We start from the raw sequence: 27,607 nt of genomic DNA on the forward strand, positions 1-27,607 counted from the left end.
TTTTCAATATCTCCATTATATTTGTCTCCACTACCACCCAAGACAGTACTGTACATTCCAGGCACTCACCTCTCTACTGCCCATTACGCCTCTGGCGTTTACGGTAACAATGAAGGTCATCTATCTCTGGCAGTGTTCAGAACTTCCTTCATTGTGTCAGTGGCTCAGTTTTCACTACTGTCAGCCATGCAAGTCCCAGAAGACTCATGAAAGCCATCACACTCAGATGCAGAAGGAATGTTCATTGACATTTCTGTAACAGTTTTGTCTTACCAGTCAGGGTTGTTAGTCCTAAGCTGAACCCCCGAACCTGGAGGACAGGTGGACCACTCTTAGTTTGACCTCTACCCTTTGACCTGTTTGGCATGGATGACCCTAACAAGAGCCAAAGCATTAAGCCCTGACTCCAGCCAACATAGCTCTCCAGGCCATTGAGGCAGTTAATTCTCCAACCCCTATGACAAGGTTGTGGTCCTCTCGGAGGAGGCACCCACCAGTCCCTGTATAAAAGCCTTGCTCTATATTTGATGTGTAATAAATGCTTGTCTTTCCCTTAAATGAAATTTCAAAATAATAAGTTTGGCCTAACTTCACTTGATTTCCACTGAGAAAGTGAACGCCGGCAGTCTTCTTACTTAATATCTTATCTCTAGCTTCAAGGTCTTATGCTAACATTTCAAAATAGCTTCTCTCTTTCTCTGACAGATAGAAGAAATGACAAGAGACTGGCTGTCGTTAATTCTACAAAAGCACAGTGGTGGAATGAAATAATGAAAGAACTGCCATAAAATGGCTGAGGGTTCTGGTGGAAAGTAAATTGTGAGATGAATGATGGAATGAAGGATAAAGGTAATCTTGTCAAAATTTTCTCTCAACCATCTATGTCTATTTCTAGAAATAAGGGTATTGGTTTCCCTTATTACTGTCTAGGGATGCATCAGTAAATTACAAAGCATGACAGGGAGTAACTAAAATCTTATTCAATGAGCATTTCTGGGCATTACTGCTTAGGAAAGATGTATCATTCTTGGAGAGTGCTGTGTTGATGAACAATGGATAGACTCAAGAGTTAGATTATGAGGTGGGATTACATCGATTTGGGAACTTAGAATGGGAAGGAACTTAAAAGTTTTCAAAGCGTTTAGAACTTAGAGAAAATAATTCTACTTTTGGCTAGACACAAGAGACTACATATATCGTGAAATTTGTTCTATTGCACCAGCAATACAATGCAATACGTAAAAACAAACTATAACTTTCAATAAGAAATGTACATACAGTATATGTAAAATATTAAATAAGTAGTGCAAAAAGAGAGAAAATATAGTGAGGTAATACTCATGGGTACATTGTCTGTCCAGAAATCTGATGACAGAGAAGTAGAAGCTCTTCCTAAAATAATGAATGTGCGGCTTCAGGCTCCTGTGCCTCCTACCTGATGGTAGTAATGAGAAGAGGGGATGTCCTGGGTAGAGTGGTTCCTTGGTCATGGATGCCACCTTTCTGAGGCATACCTTTTGAAGATATCCTCAATAGAGGGGAGGCTAGTGCCCGTATGGAACTGGCTGAGTTTACAACGCTCTGCAGCTCGCTCCAGTCCTGTGCGGTGACATTTCCGTGCCATACAGTGATGCAACAAATTAAAGTGCTCTCCACAAGACATCTATAAGAATTTGCAAGTGTCTTTGGTGACGTGCAAAATCTCATCAAACTCCTAATGAAACATAGACTCCAGTGTGCCTTCTTCATAATTGAACTAACATGCTGGGCCAAGGGTAGACCTTCAGAGATGTTGACATCATGAACTTGAAACTGTTCACTCTTTCCACTGCTGAATCCTCAATGAGAACTGGTGTGACTTCCCCTTCCTGAAGTCCACAATCAATTCCTTGGTCTTACTGACGTTCAGTGAAGATAGCAGGTCAAGCTGCAGCTGTAAGAGGAAAGGAATTGATATCCCAATGCAGCACCTGTGGAGAAAAGTACAGTCGACTTTTCAGACCGAAACCCTTCGGCAGGACAGAAAAGAGGGTGTGAAACCGCATTAAACAATTAAGACCATGAGACGTGAGAGCATAACTAGGCCATTCGGCCCATCAACCCTGTTCTGCCATTTCATCGTGGCTGGTGCATTTCTCTCTCAAACCCATTCTCCTGCCTTCTCCCTATAACCTTTCACACCCAGACAAATCAAGAACTAATCAACCTCTGATTTAGTATACCTGATGACTTGGCCTCCAAAGCTGCCAGTGGCAAAAAAATTCCACAGATTCACCACCGAAAGGAGGCTAAAGAAATTCCTCCTCATCTCCATTCTAAATAGAAGTCCCATTCTGAGGCTCTGTCTTCTGGTCCAAGACTCACCCACCATTGGAAACATCCTCCCCACATACACTCTCTCTAGGACTATCAACATTTGTTAGGTTTCAATGAGATCCCCCTCTCATTCTTTTAGATTTCAATGAGTCAAAGCCCAGAGCCATCACTCCTCATACCTTTTTTAAGAAAGGATGTGCTATATTGGAGAGGAGGCAGAGGGGAGGGCCATGGGAATGATTCCAGTCTCTCATTCCTGAAACCCAAAATTGCTCACAGTACTCCAAGTGAGGCCTCACCAATGGCTTGTAAAGCCTTAACATTACATCCTTGCTTTAACCTAAATAATCATTAAGAAACAGCTGTAAACAACAAGGCTTATACCTCTTGCATGCTTCTTGAAGAACTTTTGGATCAGAATATCATCAGGATCCAACAAAGGATATGGGCCAAAAATGGGCCAATGGAGCTGACTTGGGTAGGATTCTTGGCTGGCAGGTAGCATTTAAATTGAAAGGCGTATTTCTATGCTGTATGGCTCAAAGACTCTAATTCTTAACTCTCTTTCCCAAGACCTCTGAATGAAGTGGGTAGTCAAACAGATATCAGAGACCATTCTATAGCAGACAGGGAAGGACCAGCTGACTGCAGTCCTAAATTCTGAACAAGTTATTCAGGAAACTAAAAAATCAGGAAGAAAATCCAACTTGGGCTTTAGGGGAGTGATAAAAGATGTACTTCAATAAACCTTCAACAGCATAAAGGATTCAAAGTGCATTAATTATCAAAGTATATATAAATTATGCAGCCTTGAGGTTTGTCTGCTTACAGGTGGGGGGGGGGGAGGGCGGGAGCAAAAGCACAATTTATGCAAACACTAAAAACAAGCAATAGCATTCCATTCCAAAATGACTCCAAAATTACATCATAGACCCGATTCCCAGAGCAGCCAACGTAGGCCCATGGGCTCGGTCTCAATTCATCACACTGCAGGGCAAATCACCACTACAGTACATTACAGGCCCTTCAGCCCACAATTTTGTGCTGACCATGTAACCTACTATAGAAACTGCCTAGAATTTCCCTAGCACATAGTCCTCTGTTTTTGCTCCATGTATCTATTGATTTCCAGGCACTTAAAAGACCCTATGGTATTCACTTCCACCACCACCACCACCAGCAGTGCATTCCACACACCCACCTCTCTCTGAGAGAAAACTTTATCCCAGACATCCCCTCAGTACCCATTTCCAAGCACCTTATAACTATGCCCCCTCATGTTAGCCAGTTCAGCCCTAGCAAAATGCCTCTGGCTATCCACACAACCAATGCCTCTCATCATCTTATACACCTCTATCAGGTCACCTCTCATCCTCCGTCGCTCCAAGGAGAAAAGGCCAAGTTCATTCAACCTATTCTCAGAAGGTACGCCCTTCAATCCAGGCAACATCCTTGCACTTCTCTGCACTCTCTCTATAGTATCCACATCCTTTCTGCAGTGAGGTGACCAAAACTGAACACTGTACTCAAAGTGGGGTCTGGCCAAGCTCTTGTATAGCTGTAACATTACCTCACAGCTCTCGAACTCAGTCCCACAGTTGATGAATGCCAACACACCATATGCCTTCTCAACAACACTATCAAGCAGCACAGCAGCTTTGAGTGTCCTATGGACACGGACCCCAAGATCTCCCAGACCCTCCTCACTGCCAAGAGTCTTACCATTAATATTATATTCTGTCTTCAGATTTGACCTACCAAAATGAACCACCTCACACTTTTCTGGGTTGAAGTCCATCTGCCACTTCTCAGCTCAGTTCTGCATCCTATTGAAGTCCCACTGTAACGTCTGACAACCCTCCAGACTATCCACAACACCCCCAACTTCTGTGTCATCGGCAAGCTTACTAACCCACTCTTCTACTTCTTCATCAAGGTCACTATAAAAAAATCACAAAGAGGAGGGGTCCCAGAACAGATCCCTATAGAAAGCCACTGGTCACTGAGCTCCATGCAGAGGTTAATCTGGGCCAAGCTGCAAAGCACAATGCATATGCAGGACATATACAGTACTTATCATCCATTACATACAGACACTGAGCAGCACAGTGCTCTGTTCGTGCATGAGTGCATTGCATCCACACGCTAAACAAGGCACAAGAGACTGCAGATGCTGGAAGTCTTGAAAGATAATGGGTTTTTGCTTCACCCTTTCGGAAGGTTCTTAAAAGAGTTCAGAGTTCCCACAATTACTCCAGTGTCTGAGAATTTTAGCTACATGTTGAGATTGAAGTTGTTCATAAAGCAAATGCAAAGTTAAAATCAAAGTAAAAGTGAATGTATTATCAAAGTACTATACCATATACTACCTTGCAATTAGTTTTCTTGCAGGTGTTTAAAGGAAAATAAAGAAATACAAATAATTTATGAAAAACTATACTCAAAGACTAATAAACAACCAATGTGCAAAAGAAGACCAATTGTGTAAATTAAAAAGAAAACAAATAATGCAGAGGAAATGAGAGATCAGTCCTTGAAAACGACTCTGAAGGTTGTGGAACCAGTTCAGAATTGAGGTGAGTGAAGTTATCCACCCAGGTTCAGGATCCTGATGGCTTTAGGGTAATACTGTTCCTGAAAATGTTAGTGTGGGACCTAAGGCTCCTGAACTCCTGCCTGATGGTAGCCACAGAGGCTGAAGGGAGATTTGAGAGATGAACACAAAGCTGTGACAGGAAGACCAGTAATTTCAGAAGGAATTGGATGGAAATAATCACATAAAGTTGCGTGAATTGATAAGTAAATTGGGAAGGCATAGATTCTTCCACAAGGACCCTATGTAGTCTTGAGGGGCTGAATGGCCTATTTGTGCATCAGTTTGATTTCCAGACTCTAATTCCCTGGATCTTACACACAAAAAGTGGGAGGAACTCAACAGGTCAGGCAGCATCTATGGAGGGGTATGAACAGTTGATATGTCAGACAAAAATATTAAAGTTCAAACTAAGTTTATTATCAAAGTACATATATACAACCCTGGGATTCATTTTCTTGCAGGCATACACAGTAAATACAAGAAACACAATGGAATTAATGAAAGAATGGACAAACAACCAATGTGCAAGAGACAGCGAACTGTAAATAGAGAGAAAAATTAATTAATTAATTAATTAATTAACAATAAATATTGAGAGAAAGAGATTAAGAGGCTTTGATAATAAGTCCATAGGTTGTGGGAACATTTCAGGGAGTGAAGTTATCCCCTTTGTTTCAACAGCCTGATGATTGAGGTGTAATAACTGTTTCTGGACCTGGTGGTGTGGGTCTATGGCTCCTGTACCTTCTTCCTGATGGCTGCAGTGAGAGGAGAGCATATCCTAGCTGACTGTTTGTTTCCCTCCATAGATGCTGCCTGATCTGCTGAGTTCCTCCAGATATTTGTGTGTGTTGCTCAAGATTTCCAGCATTTGCAGAATTTCTTGTGTCTATGATTATCTGAAGATTTTATCTTCATTCCCAATCTCAGCTGAGCTCAGCTGGAGGAAGTTCCATCTTCCAATTACATTAATAAGCATAATCATACTATGAGTGAATAAATTATATATATTTAGACTGCTACATTCTGATACAGACACCAAAATAGAACGCTTTCTAAATCTGTCTGAATCTCCATAGCATCCCTAATCAGGAAATTTGTGGTCTCAGCAGCAACTGAGCTTGCAGGCAGTGAGTAATCACATTTATTATGAACTGTTTGTGTTCCTGTACACCACTTGAGGGACCGGGGGAGGGAGGGAGGTTTGAGAAATGGGCTCACCAGAGTGTTTCAGAGCGCACAACCGTTGGCCATAGTTGGTCATTGGTCATAATTGCTGAAAGGGCCAACCTCACCCACAGAAACAGAGATACAGGGTACAATTTCCCAGCCAATAATGAGTGTGAGTAACGCCTATGTAACATCGGCAACGATTAAACTATGCAGAAAACAGAACAACACTGAGCTTTTCTTCCGCCACCTCCGTCTCCGAGCCTACATCTTTGGCAAGGACTCTCCACCCAGAACCAGTGACACCTCCTGTCTTCAGCCCTCCTCCTCTTCCTGGACACCCCACTCTGGTCTTCTGCCTGCTCTGGATCTTCTCATTGCCAATTGTCAATAAGACCGCAACTGACTTGACTTCAACACTTCTCTCTCCGTTTCAAAACTCATCCCTTCCAAACAATCTGCTCTCAACTCCCTCCATACTAATCTTAACCTTACCATCAAACACACAGATAAGGGGGTTGCTGTAGTAGTCTGGCAGACTGACCTCTACCTTGCTGAGGCCTAGCGACAACTCTTAGGCGCCTCTTCTTATTTACCTCTCAAACAGAACCTCACTAAGGAGCACCAGACCATTGTCTCCCACACCATCACTGACTTTGTTAGCTCTGGGGATCTCTCATCCACTGCCACCAATCTCATAGTTCCTGCAGTCCACACCTCCTATTTCTACCTCCTAACCAAGATCCACAAATCTGCTTGTCCAGTAAGACCCATTGTTTCAGCTTGTTCCTACCCCATTGAATTCATATCTGCATACCTCGGCTCTGTTTTATTCCCCGGTTCAGTCCCTTCCTACCTACATCCGTGACACTTCACATGCTCTGGATCTTTTCAATGATTTCCAGTTTCCTGGCCCCCATCATCTTATTTTCACTATGGATGTCCAGTCCCTTAAACACCTCCATCACCCACTAGGAGGGCCTCAGAGCTCTTTGTTTCTTTCTGGACACCAGACCAGTTCACCAATGACCAACCAGTTCACTTCCACCACCACTCTCCTCTATCTAGTGGAACGTCCTCACTCTTAATAATTTCTCCTTTGGCTCCTCCCACTTCCTTCAAACAACAGGTGTAGCCATGGGCACTCTCATGGGCCCCAGCAATGCCTGCCTTTTTGTCTGCTACATGGAACATTGACGTTCCAAGCCTACACTGGTGACTATCCCACATTTTTCCTATGCAATATTGATGACTGCATTGGTGCTGCTTCCTGTACCCACACTCTCATCAACTTCATCAAATTTGCCTCCATCTTCCACGCTGCCCTCAAATTTACCTGGTCCATTTCCTCCTCTTTCTCAATCTCACTGTCTCTATCTCTTGAGATAGCTTATCTACTGATGTCTATTATAAACCCATGAACTTTCACAGTTACCAGAATTATACCTTACAAATATACCTGTTGTAAAAATGCCATACCCTTCTCTCAATTCCTCCAGCTCCACTTCACCTGCTCTCAGGAAGAGGCTTTTCATTCTAGAATGAAGATGTCCTCCTTTTTCAAAGAAAGGAACTTCCCCTTCTCCACCATCAATGCTACCCTCAACCATATCTCTTCCATTTCACGCACATCTGCTCTCACCCCATTCTCCTGCCACCCTACCAAGGATAGGAGTTTTCTTGTCCTCACCTACAAACCCACCAGCCTTTGTGTGCAGCACATAATTCTCCAGAACTTCCTCCTTCTCTAAAGGGATCCCACCACCAAGCACATCTTTCCCTCCCTCCCACTTCCTCCTTTCCACAGGGCTAACTCCCTACATGACTCCCTTGTCTATTCATCCCTCCCAACTGATCTCCCTCCTGGCACTCATCCTTGCAAGCCTCTACACCACCTCCCTCACTACCATACAGGGCCCCAAACAGTCTTTCCAGATGTGAGTCTCTTGGGGTCTGGTGCTCCCGGTGTGGCCTCCTGTATATCAGAGAGACTGGACATAGGTTGGGAGACCACATCACCAAGCACCTACACTCTGTCCACCAGAACAAGTGAGATCTCCCAGTGGCCACCCATTTTAACTCCACTTCCCATTCCCATTCCAATATGTCAATCTATGGCCTCCCCTACTGAGGCCACAGTCAGATTGAAGGAACTACGCCTTATCTGGGTAGTCTCAAACCTGACGGCATGAACATCAATTTCTCAAACTTCTGGTATTGGCTCCTTGCTTCTCCTTCACCATTCCCCATCTCCTTTCCCCTCCCTCACCTTATCTCCTTGCCTGCCCATCGCCTCCCTCTGGTGCTCCTTCCCCACATTTTCTTCTATGACCTTCTTTTCTCTCCTATCAGACTCTCCAGCTCTGTATCTCTGTCACCACTCAACTACCTAGCTCTTTACTTCAGCCTTCCCCCTCCCAGTGTTTCTCTCTCTCCTCCTCCACCTTTTAAATCTACTCCATCTTCTTTTCTCCAGTTCTGCCTAAGAGTCTCTGCCTGAAACATTGACTGTACTTTATTTCCTTCAGCATTTTGTGTGTGTTGCTTGGAGTTCCAGCATCTTCAGATTTTCTCTTGCTTGTGATCAGAAAACAATGGTCTTGCTTAGTGGATTGAACTTGTGTGACAATGGGTAAGGCCAGGTTAATATATGTAAACATGACAGAGAAAGAAACCTGTGTGACTGAAGGGTGAGTTTGAATGACAACAGTTTAAAGTAACAGTGTTAAAGTAATTTGAACGTTTTACAGTGCACTGAGTTTAAGTTACAGTGGTCTGAGCATTATTGTGGACTTATCTCTGACATACAGACATACTGTGGAGAGTATTCTAACTGGTTGCGTCACCATCTGGTATGAAGAAACCACCGCACAGGACTGGAAAAAGATGCAGAGAGTTGTAACTTAGCCAGCTCCATTATAGACACTAACCTCTCCAGCATTGAAGACACCTTCAAAAGGCCGAGGTCTCAAAAAGGTGGCATCCATCATTAAGGGCCCCTTCACCCAGGACCTGCCCTTTTCTCTTTGCTACCATCAGAGAGGAGGTACAGAAGCTTGTAGACACATAACGTTTTAGGAACAGCTTCGTTCCATCTGCCATCACATTTTTGAATGGACAATGAACCAACCCATGAACACTTCCTCACTATTTTTACTCACTTTATGCCCTACTTATTCAATTTATTTTATATAGACTATATATTTGACATTGTGTGTTCAATAGGCCTGACAATTATCTTACAGATGTTTCATCACCCGTCAAGAGGACATCCTCAGTGCGCAGTTGTTGGTGTTTCTCTCTGAGAGTGTTCGCATATGTATAAGCCCCAATTTGTTTGCCTCGGTCCTGATTGGCCACCCCTTCAGTAGACAAATTCTATAGGCTCGTGTTTTCTTGGCTCTTAGGGGTTCATAGATGGCATCTACTCTAATATGTTTGTTTACAGAGTTTTCAGAAGAGAACCATGCTGCACAAACGTGAGCACTTCCAGTGTTATGAATGTGCCACAACTCTGAGGGGCCGAAGGGTACAAAGTAGCCCCCTCCTTTTTGAAAATCGCAAGATTGCTATTAATTCGGGACTGGGACCCAGGAAATGAGAGAGAATCCTCAAGGTTTTTGGAATGTGTCCTGGCCCCTCAGCAAGACAAAGCCACGGATAACGGCCATTGTCTCTTGGAGATGGAATTGTGTATTGAGTACTGTACTATTCATGGAAGCCCTCAGGGGGTGACCTGAGTGGGCTGGTTGAGGGATTGCATCATCCCAACCTGATTGACATCTGAGACCCCGTGAGTAAGGATAAAAGAGGGTCTGTGGAACAACCCCTTTAGATGCACCCGGAGAAACGCTGGAAATCTTGTGACAGTGTTTAATAGCGATAGCCGGTGGGGGGCCCACGTGTGTCCTTTTCCTTTGCCTAGGAATTGGCGGGTTTACCATGGAAGAACGGCTTAGCTAACGAAGAGGCCACCACCAACGAAATTTCGAAGGATCGACATAATAAGAAGGAAAAGCTGGCAAGTTTCTAAAATCTGTCTCTCTCCAACCAAAAGCTGCAGCCTGAATGAACTGAGTGACTTTTATATTTCCATCGGACATACATTATCCCCTAGACAACCATAGAGCTTATTTCTTATTGATTATTATTATACCCCCACTTTTAGATTTAGTATTGACGACGTATATTATCTGTATGTTTGCATTGATATTACTTTTGTGTTTTTTTATCAATAAATACTGTTAAAAATAGTACCATCAGACTTCAACGGACCTCTCTATCTTTGCTGGTAAGTGACCCAGTTACGGGGTTCGTAACACCAGAAAGTAACAGCAACGACTCCTCACTGAGGATGTCACCTCAACTGGTGATCTGGTGATGAAACATTTGCCAAGGTAATTATCAAGCTCAGTGAGTACGGCAACATTGAATACCTCAAACCAAGCTACCAATATTCACCACTATCCTAAACAGTAAGTATATATATATATATATATATATATATTCCTTATTGTAATTTGCAATTTTTAATATTTTGCACTGTACTGCTGCTGCAAAGCAACAAATTTCATGATGTGTCAGGCTTACAAAACCTGGTTTTGGTTCGGATTCAATCTTTAACACTATATTCTGTATGTTGTTGTTGTTCTTCCCTTGTACTGCCTCATGTACTGATGTCTTGAAATAATAACATGCAAAACCAAGTTTTTTAAGTCAAAGTTTATTGTCATTTGCACAAGTGCATTTGTGCATAGGTGCAATCGAAATCTTTCTTGCAGCAGTGTCACAGGCCTGCACAACAATCTGCACTCAGCTAACAGGAGTCACATGCCACTCATTTCCAAATCATCACCTGCAGCCTATTTAAACCCAGTTCTCATTCACAGTCCTTGTTCACGAATAAGGCCTGCAAGCCTTAACTAGTTTTTTAAAAATTTTAAACACTGAACTTCAACTAACATGTACCTTGTTGTGTTAAATATCTGTTCCCTCTTACTTTCTGGCAAATTGTGGCTTGTTCGTGGCTATCCTTTGAGATCAAGGATGATGGTCTTCGTTCCGTTGATCTATCACAGAGCGAAGACACCTGTGCGTGTATTTGTTTAACATCTACTTGAAGTTGCGCTCCAAGAAGCACATGATACTTCACAAATCAACCAACTGATTCTAATGGCATGGAAACCATGACGATTGGAGCTGATGGATTTGTTGCCGCCTTCATCTGCCTTCACAGCCATTGAATTTGAAGTAACTTTGTCCTCTTGTTCCACCGTTAAGGTCTTGGTTGGATTGTACTTTGTCAGGGACCTCACCCTCAACCTTTCCACCATGGGTGACCCTACCAGGAGCATAGCCCCAGACAGCATTGCTCTCGGGATCTCAGGACCCGACAAGCTTCTCCACCATGACAAGGTGACAATCCATGGAGAAGTGTGGCTTGTTATTTCTCAATTTATTAGTAAAATATTGTTTACTGCTAAATTGTCTCAGCTGCTGTGCTTTTGGGTCAAGACACCTCTATATTTCCTGACAGGATGGGGAATCAATGATTGACCTGGCAGAGTATGCTCACCTAAAGGAAATAGTCTATCAACAGGAGCGCACACTCCTGAAGCAGCAGGAAACAATTAACCATCTGCTTACCACTCTCAACCAACTCTCTGTCTCGTTACAGCAACCCCATGCCAGTCAACCTCCTCCCTCAAAGCTGCAGAACCTGGTGCCCAAACACTTTGATGGATGTACAAACAGATACCACCTGTCCCAGTGCATTTTACACTTCGAGATCCAGCCATCTCCTGAAAGATGGTTCCCCTGATCATCAGCCAGAACCCCAGTTCCATTCACAGAACTATTGTCAGGTTGCAGGGCCCTCCCTTAATCCCAACAAGAGCAACGGCGCCAGTGGAGAGATAACTTGTGCACTTACTGTGGAGATACCGATCATCCGCAGCTCAAATGTCAACTGCGTCCAGAGGAAACAACATCACCAGGTAGAGACGAGGCACCTTCTATCTGGTAAGCTATCACCAGCCTCTCATTCCAGCACCATAGCCCAACTCACTCTGTCCTCCACCGCATCCCAATGGCTGTACACAGACAGCAGGTTCTGGTGGATTTCAACACTGCAGGCAACATTCTGGACTGGAATCTGTGCAGCTTGGACTCCCTGCTGAGCCCATCTCTCACCATCTCTCATTATCCAGTTCACTGTTGAGTTGGGGACCCACCTCCTGGACCACCTGTCTACAATCTCAGCTGATTTCATCCCATAATTCTGAGGAGACAGAGGAAATTCTCATCCTCACCAAACTCCTACAGGAATATTACGACTTAGTCATCACTTTCAGTAAAAGGGAAGCCAGCACCCTGCTGCCTCCCAGACCACAGACTCCACAAAGGACCTCCTCCCAGGCACCATCCCGAGGTCATGTGCTCTGCCACTCCTCTCCTGAGAGCCAAGCCATGAATGACTGCACTGCCAAAGCGCTACAGCACAGCTTCATTTGACTGTCATTTGACCCAGCCAGTGCAGAATTCTTCTTCATCACAAAGAAAAATAAGGGTCTTCATCCTTGCATTGACTACAATGGACTTAACAAAATTACCGTTAACAACAGCAACCGTCTCCCTTGCACATTCAGAGCAGTCTGTATGGCCCAGATTTTCACCAAACTAGATCTATGTACAACCTGATCTGCATCCCTCGGGGGATGAGTGGAAAACTACACTCACTTACCTCTACAAATACCTAATGATGCCTTTTTGACTTTCCAACAGTTCAGTCATTTTCCAAGCCTTCATCAACTAGATTGTTTGAGGTATGTTACATAGGTATGTGCTCATCTACCTTGATGACATCTTCATCTTCTCCAAGGAACCCCAACACTACATCTGTCACGTCCATTCAGTTCCTCAGCATCTCCTGGAAAACCAACTCTACTGCAGGTTAAGAAACGCCACAACCACACGCATGTGCCTGCAGCCATGCACTTTGAAGCACTCCAGAGGGCCTACTTCTCACACCTCTCTGGCCAACCAGGTACATGACGGACCCTGGATTTTCTGCGATACTGCTTCTGGTGGCCCACCATGAGTGCAGATGCAGGTCAGTTTGTCACTGCCTACCCTCAATGTTCCCAGTCTAATTCCTCCAACCAGCACGGAATTTGCCCTGGGTTTGCCACCTTCCAACAGGACCACAGTGATCAAGGCAGTGGTGGACTGGTTCTCCCCAAACATTCATCAGCTGCTGGGAGAGTGGAACTGATTCTCCAACATGTGGTTCACCTCCACGGCTTCCCCCAAGACATTGTGTCATACGGGGCCCACAATTTGTCTCCCGCTTCTGGTGAGCCTTCTGCTCTCTCCTCCACACCTCTGAGTTTATCCTCTGGCTATCATCCACAGACCAACGGTCAGTCAGAAAGAGCCACTCAGCAGCTGGAGAAGTATCTGTGATGCTTCACCTCCTCTAATTCTTCCACAAGGAAGAAGTATCTGTTCTGGACTGACCTGTCCAATAATCTTCACACTTTCCCCCTGCCAGTCTTGTCACCCTTTGAAGTGCTTCATGGCTACCAACCTCTGTTGTTCCCAGCAGGGGACACATGAGTGGAGGTCCCCTATGCCAGGGCACTGGTTTGCCAATATCATAATGCTTGGAAGAGGGTACAGAAGGCCATCCAAGCTGCCAAGTTAACAGCCATTGGATCTCAGCAAGACTACTCCAGCCTGGGGACCATGCCTGGATGTCCACTGCAGAGGATCTAGCCCTGCATACAGACTCCTGCAAGCTTTCAGCCTAGTTCATTGGTCTCTTTAAGTGTTACCCATCACATCAGCCAAGTCACTTCCAGTCTCAAGCTGCCACCATCCCTCAGGATCACACCTACCTTCTACATGGCCTGCCTCAAGCCCATTGTCCATGGGCCACTCGTCCCAACTGAGTTGGCACTTCCAGAACCAAGGATGATGGCAGGTTCTCCAGTGCACACATTTCACCGGCTGATGGACTGCCCATAAAGTGTCTGGTTGACTGGCGAGAGTACAGCCCGGAGGAGAAGTCCTGTGTGCAATCCAGTTACATTTTGGATTCATCACTCATTGAAGAGTTCCACTGGACCATCAAGTGCTAGTTGAAGGAGGGAAAGAGGAGTCCTGTCAAGGCCTGCAAAGACAGGTATTTCCTAGCATTTCCACCCAACTATCAAGAGTCATTTGCCTCTTGTTTCCAATTTATCACCTGCAGCTTATGTAAACTCAGCTCTCATCCACAGTTCTTGTTCACCTGTCGAAACAGTCAGCCTTAATCAGTTACTCCTAGACTTCAGTTACCTTGTTGCTTTATTGTGTTAGTATCTATTATTTTATGGCCTCTTGTGGCTTGTTATTCTGCAGTTTATTAGTAAAATATCATTTACTGCTAAATCATCTCTACTGCTCTGCTTTTGGGTCAAGCCTCCTCTTCATTTCCTGACATGTAGTGTTGTATAAGCAGCATTCACAAGGCAAAAGTATATTAAAAATGATTTATACATAATTTTACAAGAAAGAACACAATTAAAACAAAAATAACAAAAATAAAAATAACCTCATAGTTCCCACGCTCCACACCTCCCATTTCTACCTCCAAACCAATTTCCACAAACCCGCTTGTCCAGGTAGACCCATTGATTCAGCTTGTTCCTGCCCCACTGAACTTATATCTGTATACTTCAACTTTGTTTTATCTCCCCAGTTCATTCCCTTCCTACCTACATCCATGACACTTCACACTCTCTTGATCTTTTCAAGGATTTCAGGTTCTCTGACCCCATCATCTTATTTTCACTATGGATGTCCAGTCCCTGTACATCTCCAAACCCCACTAAGAAGGCCTCAAAGCTCTCCCTTTCTTTCTGGACACCAGACCCAACCAGTTCCCCTCCACCACAACTCTCCTCCATCTTGTGAAACTTGCCCTCACTCTAAATAATTTGCCATTGGTTTCTCTCACTTCCTTCAAACAAAAGGGTCCCAGCTGTAATTGCCTTTTTGTTGGCTACATGGAACAGCCTAGGTTTCAAGCCTACACTGGTGTCTGTCCCCCATTTTTCCTATGCCACATCAATTAATGTGTTGGTGCTGCTTCCTGCACCCATGTTGAGCTCGTCCAATTTATCAACTTTGCCTCCAACTTCCACCCTGCCCTCAGATTTACCTGGTCCATTTCTGACATCTCCCTCCTCTTTCTTGATCTCACTGTCTCTGTCTCTGGGGACAGTTTATCTGCAAATGTCTATTATAAACCACGGACTCTCACAACTACATGGACAATACTTCTTCCTGCCCTGTTACTTGTAAAAACGCCATCCTTTTCTCTCAATTCCTCTGTCTCCACTACATCTGTTCTCAGAATGTCGATTTTCATTCTAAAACAAAGGAGATGTCCTCCCTTTTCAAAGAAAGGGACTTCCTCCCTCCACTATCAATGATGCCCTCAACCACATCTCTTCCATTTCACACACATCTGTTTTTACCCTATCCTCCGGCCACCCTACCAGGGGTAGGGCTCCTCTTGTCCTTACTACCAAACCAACAGCCTCCGTGTCCAACCCATAATTCTCCAGAACTTCTCCCATCTCCAACGGGATCCCACCACCGAAAACATCTTTCCCTCTCCTCCACTTACTGCTTTCCATAAGGATCACTCCCTACGCAACTTCCTTGTCCATTTGTCCCTCCACACTGATCTCCTTCCCGGCACTTATCCTTACAAGCGGAACAAGAGCTACACCTGCCCCAACTCCTCATCCCTCACTACCATACAGGGCCCAAAACAGGCCTTCCAGCTGAGACAACACTGCACCTCTGATTCTATTGGAATCATATACTGTGTCCAGTACTCCCAGTGTGGCCTCCTGTATATGAGTAAGACCAAATGTAGATTGGGAGACCATTTTGCCGAGCACCTTCCTCTGTCTGCCAGAAGATGTGGGATCTCCCAGTGGCCACCTATTTTAATTCCACTTTCCATTCCTATTCCAATATGCCAATCCATGGCCTCCTCTATTACCGTGATGAGGCCACACCCAGGTTGGAGGAGCAGCACCTTATATTCCATCTGGGTAGCCTCCAACCTGATGGCATGAACATCAATTTCTCAAACTTTCAGTAATGGATCCCCCCGCCCTCTCCTTCACCATTCCCCATCCCCTTTCCCTTCTCTCCCCTTATCTCCTTTCCCGCCGATCACCTCCCTCTAGTGCTCCTCCCCCCTTTTCTTTCTCCCATGGTTTCTATCCCCACCTATCAGACTTCCCTTTCTCCAGCCCTATATATCTTTTGCCAATCAACTTCCTAGGTATTTACTTCATTCCCTCCCCCCTCCTGGTTTCACCTATCACCTTGTGTTTCTCCCTCCCCTTCTCTCAACTTTTAAATCTACTCATCTTTTTTCAACAGTCCTGCTGAAGGGTCTTGGCCCGAAATGTCAACTGTAGTTTCTCCCATAGATGTTGCCTGGCCTGTTGAGTTCCTCAGACATTTTCTGTGTGTTGCTTGGATTTCCAGCACCTGCAGACACTGGCTTGTTTGCGAAGAATAACAAAGTCCATTTTAGTGCAAGGTGATCAAATGGTCACATTTTGCAAAACTGGGTTCATTAGGCTTGTGCCAGGTCAAGAACTGAATGGTGGAAGGGTAGTAGCTGTCCTTCAACACTGTCAGTCTGGGGTTTTAGTCTTTAGTACCTCCTGCCTGATCGTAGTTGTGAGGAAATAACATGGCCTGGATAGCGAGGATCTTTGGTGATGGATGTTGCTTTCTTGAGGCATAAAATTAGCTTGTATACACAGACTGACTGTATGTACATAAAGTGATGGCAAGTGCAGGAGTATCTGCACATAAGTTGACTCTGACAGGAAATGTTAATGTGACTCTTGGCAAGAGAAACTCTCCTAGCTGCAGTAGGACATCTGAAAACACAGCAGGACGATGCTTGTGTCTGTTGAATACATAAACAAATTCTACTGTATATGTTACAATAAGGAATATATGTATTAAAAAGCAGTGCATAAGGAGAGAAAAATACTAAGGCAGTATTCATGGGTCCATGAACCACTGAAAAATCTGATGGCAGAGGGGAAGAAGCTGTTCCTAAAACAGTCACTGTGTGTTTTCAGGGTGTTGTACCACCTCTCTGATGGTAGTAGTGAAAAGAGGGCATGTTGGCCTAGACAAACGATAGAGCTATTGCTTAATTGATGATTATTATTATACCCGCATTTTTAGATTGAGTATTGATGACGTCTTTTATCTGAATGTCTGCATTAATCTTATTTTTGTGCCCCTTTATGAATAAAGACTTTTAAAAATAGTATCATCAGTCTTCAACGGGCCTCTCTATCTTTGCTGGTAAGTGACCCAGTTACGGGGTTCGTAACACTTATAAAACTTCATCTTTATCTCCATGCTTTTATAATCTATTCCCCTTGAAACAAATGCCAATTTTTTCACATTAGTACAATTTTACGTGTTCCTTTTTTTCTTGTAGTCATTGGGTGTCCTTTTCTGCCCTCCTTGCCCGTCCGTGAATGCTACAAAGTTGTAATGACTTCTTTTCTTATAATCCCTTTAAACCATCTCCAACAATTTTCATAGCACAAATTGCAGGTAGGTATAGCTTGAGGATTATCCAATGGCTTTACTGCAGACAATCCAGAGAATGACATTATTACATTGCTGTTGCAGTCAAACTGAGCACGAAAATGAAACCCAGATGAAAATCAATCACATTCATAGTTTGCCTTTCACCGGTTAACGGGATTTTGAACAAGACTCGTTCAGCCTTTGGCTGAATATCATTGAGAATTCCTGTGTTGTGATACAAGATGGAGGCTGAAGTTATTAGAGTTATTAGTTCTTAAAGCATGTGCAGAGATGATGGTATATGGTTAACCTGCATCAGCTGATGACAGCACAGGCAGATGACCCATTTTGTGACCTCCATTGCAGTCCATAAACAAATTACTGCAGATGAAGGAAATAGGATTCCAATATGGGAATTTTTGGAGATACGCAATGAGGTCAGGCAGCATCTGTGGTGAGAGAAACAACGTAAAGATTTCAGATCTACAACCACATAAGCACATGGCTTGTAAACTCAGGCAGCTCCATCCTCAATAGGTGATGCCTCAAGAAGGTGGCATCCATCACGAAAGGCCCTCACCATCTAGATAGGGGATATTGTATTGTCCAATGGAAAGATAAAAGTCACTGTCCTTTCAAGCTGCAGCTCTTTGGGTTTAAGAGAGAGACGGTTTGAAACTTGCCCGGGTCTTTATGAGGCCAATCCGTTGCGTCGGAGGAGTTGGTTCCCCGTTGTTAGTTCCAAGTCGTTTTCCGTGGTACCAGCCACCAGTCCCCAGGCAAGGGAACCGAACGCACGTGGCTTCCTTCAAATGGCTTCCCGCTACTACGGGATCGCTAGCGTTTCTTCTGGTGCGTCTGAAGGGGTTGTTCCCCAGACCCTCTTTTATACTTCCTCACGGTGTCTCAGATGTCAATCAGGTTGGGATGATGCAATCCCTCAACCAGCCCACTCTGGTCATTGGGGGGGGGGGGGGAGAAACGTGACATCCTGCATGTCTCTCTCTCATTTCCTGGGTCTCCTGACCCAAATCAATAGTGATCTTGCGATTCTCACAAAGGAGGGGGCTACCCCGCACCCTTCGGCCCCTCAGAGCTGTGGCACATTCATAACATAAGCCACCAGCACAGGCTCAGAATTGAGGAATGACCCTTTAGGACAGAGGTAAGGAGGAATTTTTTTCAGTCAGAGAGTAGTGAATCTGTGGAATGCCCTGCCACAGACTGCAGTGGAGGCGAAGTCCGTGCGTATATTTAAGGCAGAAGTTGATAGTTTCCTGATCGGTAGGACATCAAAGGATATGGTGAGAAGGCAGGTGTATGGGGTTGAATGGGATCTGGGATCAGCCATAATGGAATGGCAGAGCAGACTTGATGGGCTGAATGGCTTAATTCTGCTCCTATGTCTTATGGTCTTAAATACCAGGTCAGTTTAATCTTATAGATCTGCTCAGCAGCAAACCGCAGAGTTCATCCTGTAGAAAATTTGGTGCTTTTCAATTCCTGGAAAAGTCTGAATTTTTTTTTAAATTTCACGGTGAAGTAACCAAGGACCAAGGCAGAAAACCTCAGCCAACTTTTAAAATTAAGTTTGGAACACCGACCGGATTCCTATTCATCAATTTTAAAATGAGAGCAAGAGGTTAATGGAATGGTTAGCCAGTGGTTAAATCGCAGCACCAGTAAATACACAAGGGTTGGATGAAAATATTGACTACTGCATGCAGTGAGCAGAGTTACAGATTCCCACAAACAGCGGATTAGATCAAAGCTTCACAGTCCTGCCGCATGCACTCATGGGTGACAGTGGGAAATTAAACAGCCAATGAGAGGAAGAGACAGCAAAAATATCTCCAACCTTGGCAACCACAGAGTTCAACACATGACCAGTAATGATTTCGGGCCTTGACTTTGTACGCCTGCCTAGTTCCCTTTATTACTTCATTACAATACGCCTGAAAAATCTATACGTCCCAGCACTGAATACACTTAATTATTCAGTGGTCCAGACTCCTTGCAATAGAAAAATTACAAATGTTTCCAACGTACCAGAGAGAAGAAAATTCTCCTCAAGTCAATCTTAAGTGAATACCTCTTAGCCAGAAACAATGCTCCCTAGTTCTCCACCAGAGGAACTATCCCCTCAACAATAAGCATTCTGAACCATTGTTAGCCAGAAGTAGCTATTGGATGATGAATCTCGGCTTCTTCTTGAGATCCCAACCCTTGCAGGAGCTGGTTGTCAGGGAATGTGATTCACTTAAGAAGTGAGGTGTTTGCTCTCTGGGATGACAAACCAGAATTGGACTTCCACGATATAGGACACCGAGGAATGCTGTAGATCAGAGTGATCTGGGAATGCAGATCCATAATGCCTTTAAAGTGGTATTATAGATCGATAGGGTCCTCAAACCTCAAAGTTCAAAGTAAATTTATTATCAAAATACATATATATCACCATATACAACCCTGAGATTCATTTTCTTGCAGACATACTCAGTAAATCCAACAACAATAATGTTGTAGGTTTTCACAAGTAAAACAAAGTGAGGCATTTTATGTTTAAAGAAACCCCTAAGGTATTTTATTGAACCCCAAAACCCAAACACAAAAGCATGCTAAAAATATTCACATAATAACGTCATCACATCAGACCAGTCTCTCACAGTCAAACCTTAATGCAAGGTCGGTGGTTGTGAATTATGTACGTTTCTCCTAATTCACCACACCCCTCAGAAATCACCAAATCGCCAGTGTGAATCTGTCTGCAGTTCGGATGAGCTGCCCAGTTTGGGTCCTGCGTTCCATGGATGGAGGAACAGCAGATACCTCTGGCTTGTCCAGAGTGGTCACGTTGTGATGCCAAGAGCATGGCAGCAGAATACTCCAAATCTTGGTGGGCCAGTTTAAAGCCATCTACCGAAACATGTTCAGGTTTATCTCTGATAAAAGTCTTTTCCCCCCATTTTAAGACATGGAAAGGGCCATCGTAAATGAACCTAAGAGGATGTTGGTGTGTATTATGGCGGACAAAAACAAATGAGGTGGAATGTAGGTCAACAGGAACCCAAGGGTGCTGTACGTCATGATGGGAGGTAGGAATACGTGAAAAGGAATTGAATCTACTGAGGAGGGGGGAATGTTGTTAAGAGGCTGACCAGGTGTCAGGAAGGAAATCACCTGGCACTCATAATGGCTGCCTGTAAGCCAACTCTGCCACGACGACTACAGGTCCTTTTTCTGAGCCCCAGCAGGACCCACAGCAGATGATTGTGCCAACATTGATTCATCAGGGAATCCCTCAGCACAGCCTTTAAGGAGTGGTGAAACTGCTCACAAAGGCTTTTGGACTGTGGGTGATCCATTATGGTGTGATGTATCCTAATGTCGATGCTCTGGGCCATCACAGCCCAGACCTCTGAAATGAATCTGGGACGGTGGTCAGAAGAAATATCAGATGGGGTGCCTGGTACTGATAAATGCCTGAACCATGTCTGCAGCCATTGTCAACGCTAGAGGGATGACCTCTGAGCACCTGGTATGGTACAATCCACCAGGGTAAGAAGGTGTAAAACCACGGGAGGGTGGTGGGGGAAGAGGACCAACAAGGTCCACATTGATGTGGTCAGACTGTCACTCAGGGACCTCAAAAGGTGCCAATTGTGCCTGAACATGACGGTTAATTTTGACCCACTGGTACACCTCACAACCTGCAGTCCAATCACGTGCTCTCTGAGGCTGTGCCAAACAAACTGTAACGCAACAAGTTTCAGATGTGAGAGGCCATGTATGGAGTCAAAAACGGTCTGTCTCCAGTTTGGGGGCACCATGGAGCCAGGGCGACTGGTTGAGACATCGCACAGGAGAGAAAACCCGGCTTCCCTAAATGTAATGTCACCTGGTGGTAGCCCTGAACTATATCAACTTCGGAAAAAATTAACTTACTGGCTGAACATATGCCATAAAGCCTTGAATGTGTGGGACCAGTGGTGGTGGCCTTATTCAGGCATCGATAATCAGCACATGGGAAGCAACCACCATCAGACTTAGTGACCATATGGAGGGGTGAAGCCCAGGGACTATTTGACCAGTGTACAATTCTGAGTCTCTCCATGTAGGCAAACTCAGCCTTCATAGTTGCCAGCTTTTCTGGGTCCAGTCAACACATGCGCACATGGACTGAGGGGCCAGTTGTGGTAATGTAGTGCTCGACCCCATGTTTTGTGACTGTAGTGGAGGACATGAGTTTGGCGAGGGCTGGGAATTCGTCCCGCAGTCAAGTAAACTCATATGCGTTTGTGCATGTGCTTGACAGAGTCGTTGTGGGGAACTTACTGGGGGAGCAAGGTAACGACTCAAAATCCTTGACATCCAGAAGCCAGCGGTTCTTAAAATTGACTAAGAGTCCTTGGGCACACAGGAAGACTGGACTGAGCAGAGGTCTAACCACTTTAGCTAATACAAAGTCCCAAGTGTAACGTCACCATTGAAGCAGATTGTCACCTGTCATGTCCCGTAAGTCTGGATCCTGCTTCAGTTGGTGGCCTCCAGCAAGGTTTTGTAGCTCTTTGCCCTCAATACTTGGAGCTGGCAGCACACTCACCTGAGCACCCATATCACACTGGAAGTGTTGACCTGAACAGGTGTCCGTAATGAACAGTAGACGACCCTGGCAGCTGGAACCCAGGGTGTTCACAGACCTCCGATGTCCCAATGTGCAGGTGCTGTCGAAAGTGCAAGGCAGTTGGCACTCTTATTGAGTTAGAGAAAGGAAGGGGACATCCTTTCTACACTGCCGCCTAGCTGAGTGTAGACTATCAGCCATCTCAGCAAATTCCCTACAGCCCTTCTCAACGAGGGGGTTCAGACTGGATCAGGCTGCATAAATAGTTCTTTAAAAATAAAGCAAGGATGGTGATTTCACAGGAGAGACAGTATGTGGTCCATTATCTTCAAAGGCTTACCATTGCCAAGACCATAAGACCATAAGATATAGGAGAAGAATTAGGCCATTTGGCCCATCAAGCCTGCTCTACCATTTCATCATGGCTGATTCAATTTTCCTCTCAGGACCAATCTCCTGCCTTAACTTTGTTAACTTGTTAACTTGGCAGCAGCAGTTAAATACAATACATAATATAGAAGAAAAAAGTATAATAATATAACAAATAAGCAAATTAATTACAGTATATATGTTGAATAGATTAAAAATTGTGCAAAAACCAGAAATAATATATAGTAAAAAAGTGAAGTAGTGTTCAAGGGTTCAATGTCTTTTTAGAAATCGAATGGCTGAGAGGAAGAAGCTGTTACTGAATCGCTGAGTGTGTGCCTTCAGGCTTCTGTACCTCCTTCCTGATGGTAACAGTGAGGAAAGGGCATGCCCTGGTGTGGAGGCCCTTAATAATGAACGCTGCCTTCCTGAGACACCGCTCCCTAAAGATGTCCTGGGTACTTTGTAGGCTGGTACCCAAGATGGAGCTGACTAGATTTACAACCCTCTGCAGCTTCTTCCAGTCCTGTGCAGTAGTCCCTCCACACCAGTGATACAGCCTGTCAGAATGCTCTCCACAGTACATCTATAGAAGTTTTTGAGTGTATTTGTTGACATAGCAAATTCCTTCAAACTCCTACTGAAGTATAGTCACTCTCTTGCCTTCTTTATAACTGCATCGACCAGGTTGGGACTATTGAAGTATAAAAGTTGAGATTGTTTGCTGTGTAACCAAAACTATGTAGTCAGCTTTGAAACTTGCTATTTGCTATGCATGTACCCAATTTATTAGGAGAATGAAATATTAAGAATGTAGAAGACAATGGTGTGTTAATGAGAGGTAGCTAAGAGATGTAGATTAGAACATGATTAAGTCAATGGGTAGAAACAATAGTGGCGGATGTACTTGTGATACGCAACTGTAGACCGATTGGATATGCTAATGCAACTAAACCAGGAGATTGCTATAAAAAATGCCGTGTCCAAGGATCGGTGGGCAATCAGCGACTAGCTCAATGACTGTCTCAGCTTTGATTTGCAAATTAAAGTTTAACCCTTCTTGAAGAATCTTCTGCATCTCCAGGTCATTTGTGGGGCACGAGAAACCACGACAAATTTGGCGACTGCGGCAGGACCAGAAAGAGACCCGCGGAAAGGAAATGGCAGATTGGAGACACTTCACCGTCCTCTAGGGACCCCCACAAGGCTAACAGAATTAAGGGTGCACCCAAACAAAAGGTAAGCATTTTTTGCGACAATTTGGACTAAGAATTCTGTTGGCTTTGGGGAGGTCTTGGAGTCTCAGAAGTGTGGAACCACTGCCGAAGGGTCTCTCCGGTCCAAACAAAAAATCTGGCAGAATTGGGGGTTAACAGGAGGCTCAGAGGATTGATCAAGAACACTGCAGTGGGGGTAAGAACAAATAAGTTAATAAGAAGTTAAGTTAAGAAAAATTCCACGTGGTGTTGGTAAATCCCTGTGGATACCACTTCGTATGAAACAAAGGTCTGAAAGGGCAGGGAAAGGGAAAATAGAGAAAATCCCTGTGGATGCTGCTTCGTATGAAACAAAGGTCTGAACGGGCAGGGAAAGGAAAATAGAGAAAATCCTCATGGATACCACCTTAAGAGATAAGGGTCTGAATAGACGAGGTGCAAAGAGCAAGTTCTGTGGGTACCGCTCTGAAAAGAGGTCTGTACGGGCAGAACAGAATAGGAAACAAGGACAGTCCAATATATAGTTTAAAGCGCTGGTAGATAGACGATAGACTAGGCATAGAATTAGATTAAATATTATCCTGTAAACGAACTGTGAACCTCTGAAATACCTTAAAAAGAGAGAACAACATGACAGGTAAAGGAACGGCAGTAGAGATTCTGAGCAAAAAAAAAAAATCCCGGTAAATAAATATGAGATCACAAAAACTTCAGAAAAATGGGAAAAGAGAACCAAAAACCTGGTCACAAAATGGCCAAGAGAAGGAATGTTTGACGTAAGCTTGTGCGAAGAAATGGAGGCACTCATTAAAAATTACAAACCAAAAGATAAATCTAAGAGAAGAGGGCAAAAAAGAGAATGAGAAATGGAAGTGCTAAAACTCTTGAGAATGGAGGGAGAAAGGCTGAGGAGGACAGGTAGAATATTGATTACAAGCGAGGAAGACACTAAGGTGCTGGAGAAACAGCCTGTTAGAGAGAGAGGAAGGTACGGTGAGAAGCTGGCTTCAGCTCCATACCCGGATGCGAAAGAAACAGAAAAGCCCCCTCCCTATAATGAGGAAGGAACCCCTAAGCAATGCCCCCTGCTGACGGGAACAGTAAATATGCAGGGAGAAGTACAAGTTTGGGATAATGAGGAGGAAAAAAGACAATACGAGAAGGAAAAAGCGGCGATATGGAAGGAGATACAGGCAGAAAGGATAAAGGTGGAACAGGCAAAGAGAGAAATGAAAGAAGAGATTGAACGGATGAAATACTTGAGAGAGGAAAAGGAGTACGAGGAGTATCGGTTATACCATAGAAATGAACAGACTAGAAAAGAAAGTGGCTCATCAGGGCAGGAAGAGATGAGGCATTCAAGAGGAAGTGGAAAAAAGATAGGAGATGAGAGAACTGATGGAGACGGGTTTGACAGAGTGAGGCAAAGGGTATGGCAGGCCCTCAGAAAGCTTTATCCACCCAAAGTGGACCCCAAAGCCTTAAAAGGGGATCCACTGGGAGTCACTGAAAACCCAGCAGCCTACGTAGAAAACCAGTTGAAAAGGTGGAGACTGGAGACTGAGCAAGAGGTGGAGAATAGCTTATTTATGACCTCACTGTTCCGACATAGCATTTTGGATGCAATGCCTCCACAAGTAAAATCCAAACCGGAGGAAATGGTTGGGCTGATGTTAATGACCCCACAAGAATTTAGCGACCACGTAGTCCATGCAGTTGAGAAATACCGGAAAGACAAATGAAGGTTGGCTGAGCAGCAGGAAGAGGTGCAAAGAAAGTTAATACAAATGCAGCTCGAAGAGCTCAAAAAGAAGGAAAAAGAGAAAAGCAAAAAGATGCTGCCAGCAACCACCGGTCTGAGTACAGCCATTGAACTGGATGAAGCGCTGCTGTATGGAGGAACCGATCATACTGTAAGACAAGGGCTGGAAAACCCCATGCCAATAATCGTCTTTGGAGGAGCATACCCACAAATGCCCTATCAGGAACAGACTAAATTCAATCAGCCCAGACAGGACTGGAAGTCCCAAAGAGGGGGACAGAGGAGCTATGGGCAGAGGGGACCAGTGAGGAAACAGGGGGAAAGAGAGGTAGAGAGATTGTGCTGGGGATGTAATCAGCCAGGTCACATGAGAAGAGATTGTCCGTTTACACCATGGCCTGTCACACACCAGCAGGAACCGACAAGAAGGGAACTAAAGTTTAGCCAAGGACCAGCCCCCACAGGCCCAAGCGGACCTGTGAACCCCTATGCAAGGTATTAGGGGTGCCCCGAGAACTCGAGTGGGAAGGGACGTTACCCAATGATAACAAGGGAGGCAGACGAGGAACCCATTGTTCAGGTTATGTTAGAAGGGCAACTGACACCAATGATGATAGATACTGGAGCCACGTACACTTGTGTACAGCCTCAGTATGCCCTTCACCTTCCCACGTCAGGAAAGTTTATTAAGATGGTAGGGTTCTCGGGGAAAACACAGTTGACACAGTGCATGGCTCCAGTGCGGTTGAGAATGGGAAATAAAGGAATTGTTTTGCCGGTGCTAGTATTTAAAGGAACTCCGATTAATTTGTTAGGCAGAGATACCTTATTGAAACTGAAATTAAAATTAGAATGCACCAGAAATGGGCTGAGTGTGGAAAGAGCAGGGGCTCAATTGATAGTGCGAGAAGACAAGAAGGCTAATGTCTTTTGGATAGGAGACATCGCAGATCAGATTCAGGAAACCTGGGAGAGATGGAAAAAGGGCGTGCAGGCTATATTACCCAGGGCTGTAATGCCCAAATCTGAGCGACATTGTACAGTGATTTTTGACGAGACTCAGAACAGGGAGTTAGAGGAGAGATGGCACCTGGAGGCATGTACCCAACACAGCACCTGGAAGGGGAGGCTGTGATAATTGGAAAGCAAGGGACAGCTTTACAAGCTAAGTGGAACACCTTTTTAGAAAAATGGTACAGGATACCAGAGGCTGTGCCCCATGTAAAGTTGTTGGTAAACAAGGGATATCAGTCTAAAGACTTAGGCCCCTTAGTTAAGAGTGTGCAAACCGTAACAGTATGGAGGAAAATCACGCCAGAGGTGTGGATATCAGAAGACAACAATTGCATTAAAATAATGGTAAGTGTAGATATGGTAGGGACAGTGAGAGAGATCGAAATAACTCTCCAACCACACCTGCCCTTGCTGGGAAAGGAAAGAGGCCAGCAGAAAGGTAAAAGGTTAGATGAGTTGCCGTCTATTCTGTGGTCACAGCATGACACGGACGTAGGGAAAATAAAAACAGCTAGTCCGGTGGAGATAAGGCTGAAAAGGGGATCAATTCCACCCAGGAGACCACAATACTCTCTAAGACCAGAAGCAGAAGAGGGAATAGCATCGACAGTACAGGGGTTGCTTGAAATAGGGGCGCTTAAAAGTACAAACAGTCCATGCAAAACCCCGTTGCTGCCGGTTTTAAAAGCAGATAAATCTAAGTGGAGATTGGTGCATGATTTGCGAGCGGTAAATGATGTGGTAGAGGACTGGCCAGCGGTAGTCCCCAACCCACACACGCTTTTGACTAATGTTCCACCAGAAGCAAGTTACTTTTCAGTGATTGATTTGTGTTCAGCTTTCTTCAGCATTCCACTGGCCGACCAGTGTCAGTATCTGTTTGCATTTACTTACAGAGGTGCTCA

The sequence above is a fragment of the Hypanus sabinus genome, chromosome 6 (genome assembly GCF_030144855.1).
Source record: "Hypanus sabinus isolate sHypSab1 chromosome 6, sHypSab1.hap1, whole genome shotgun sequence".
Taxonomy (NCBI): Eukaryota; Metazoa; Chordata; class Chondrichthyes; order Myliobatiformes; family Dasyatidae; genus Hypanus; species Hypanus sabinus.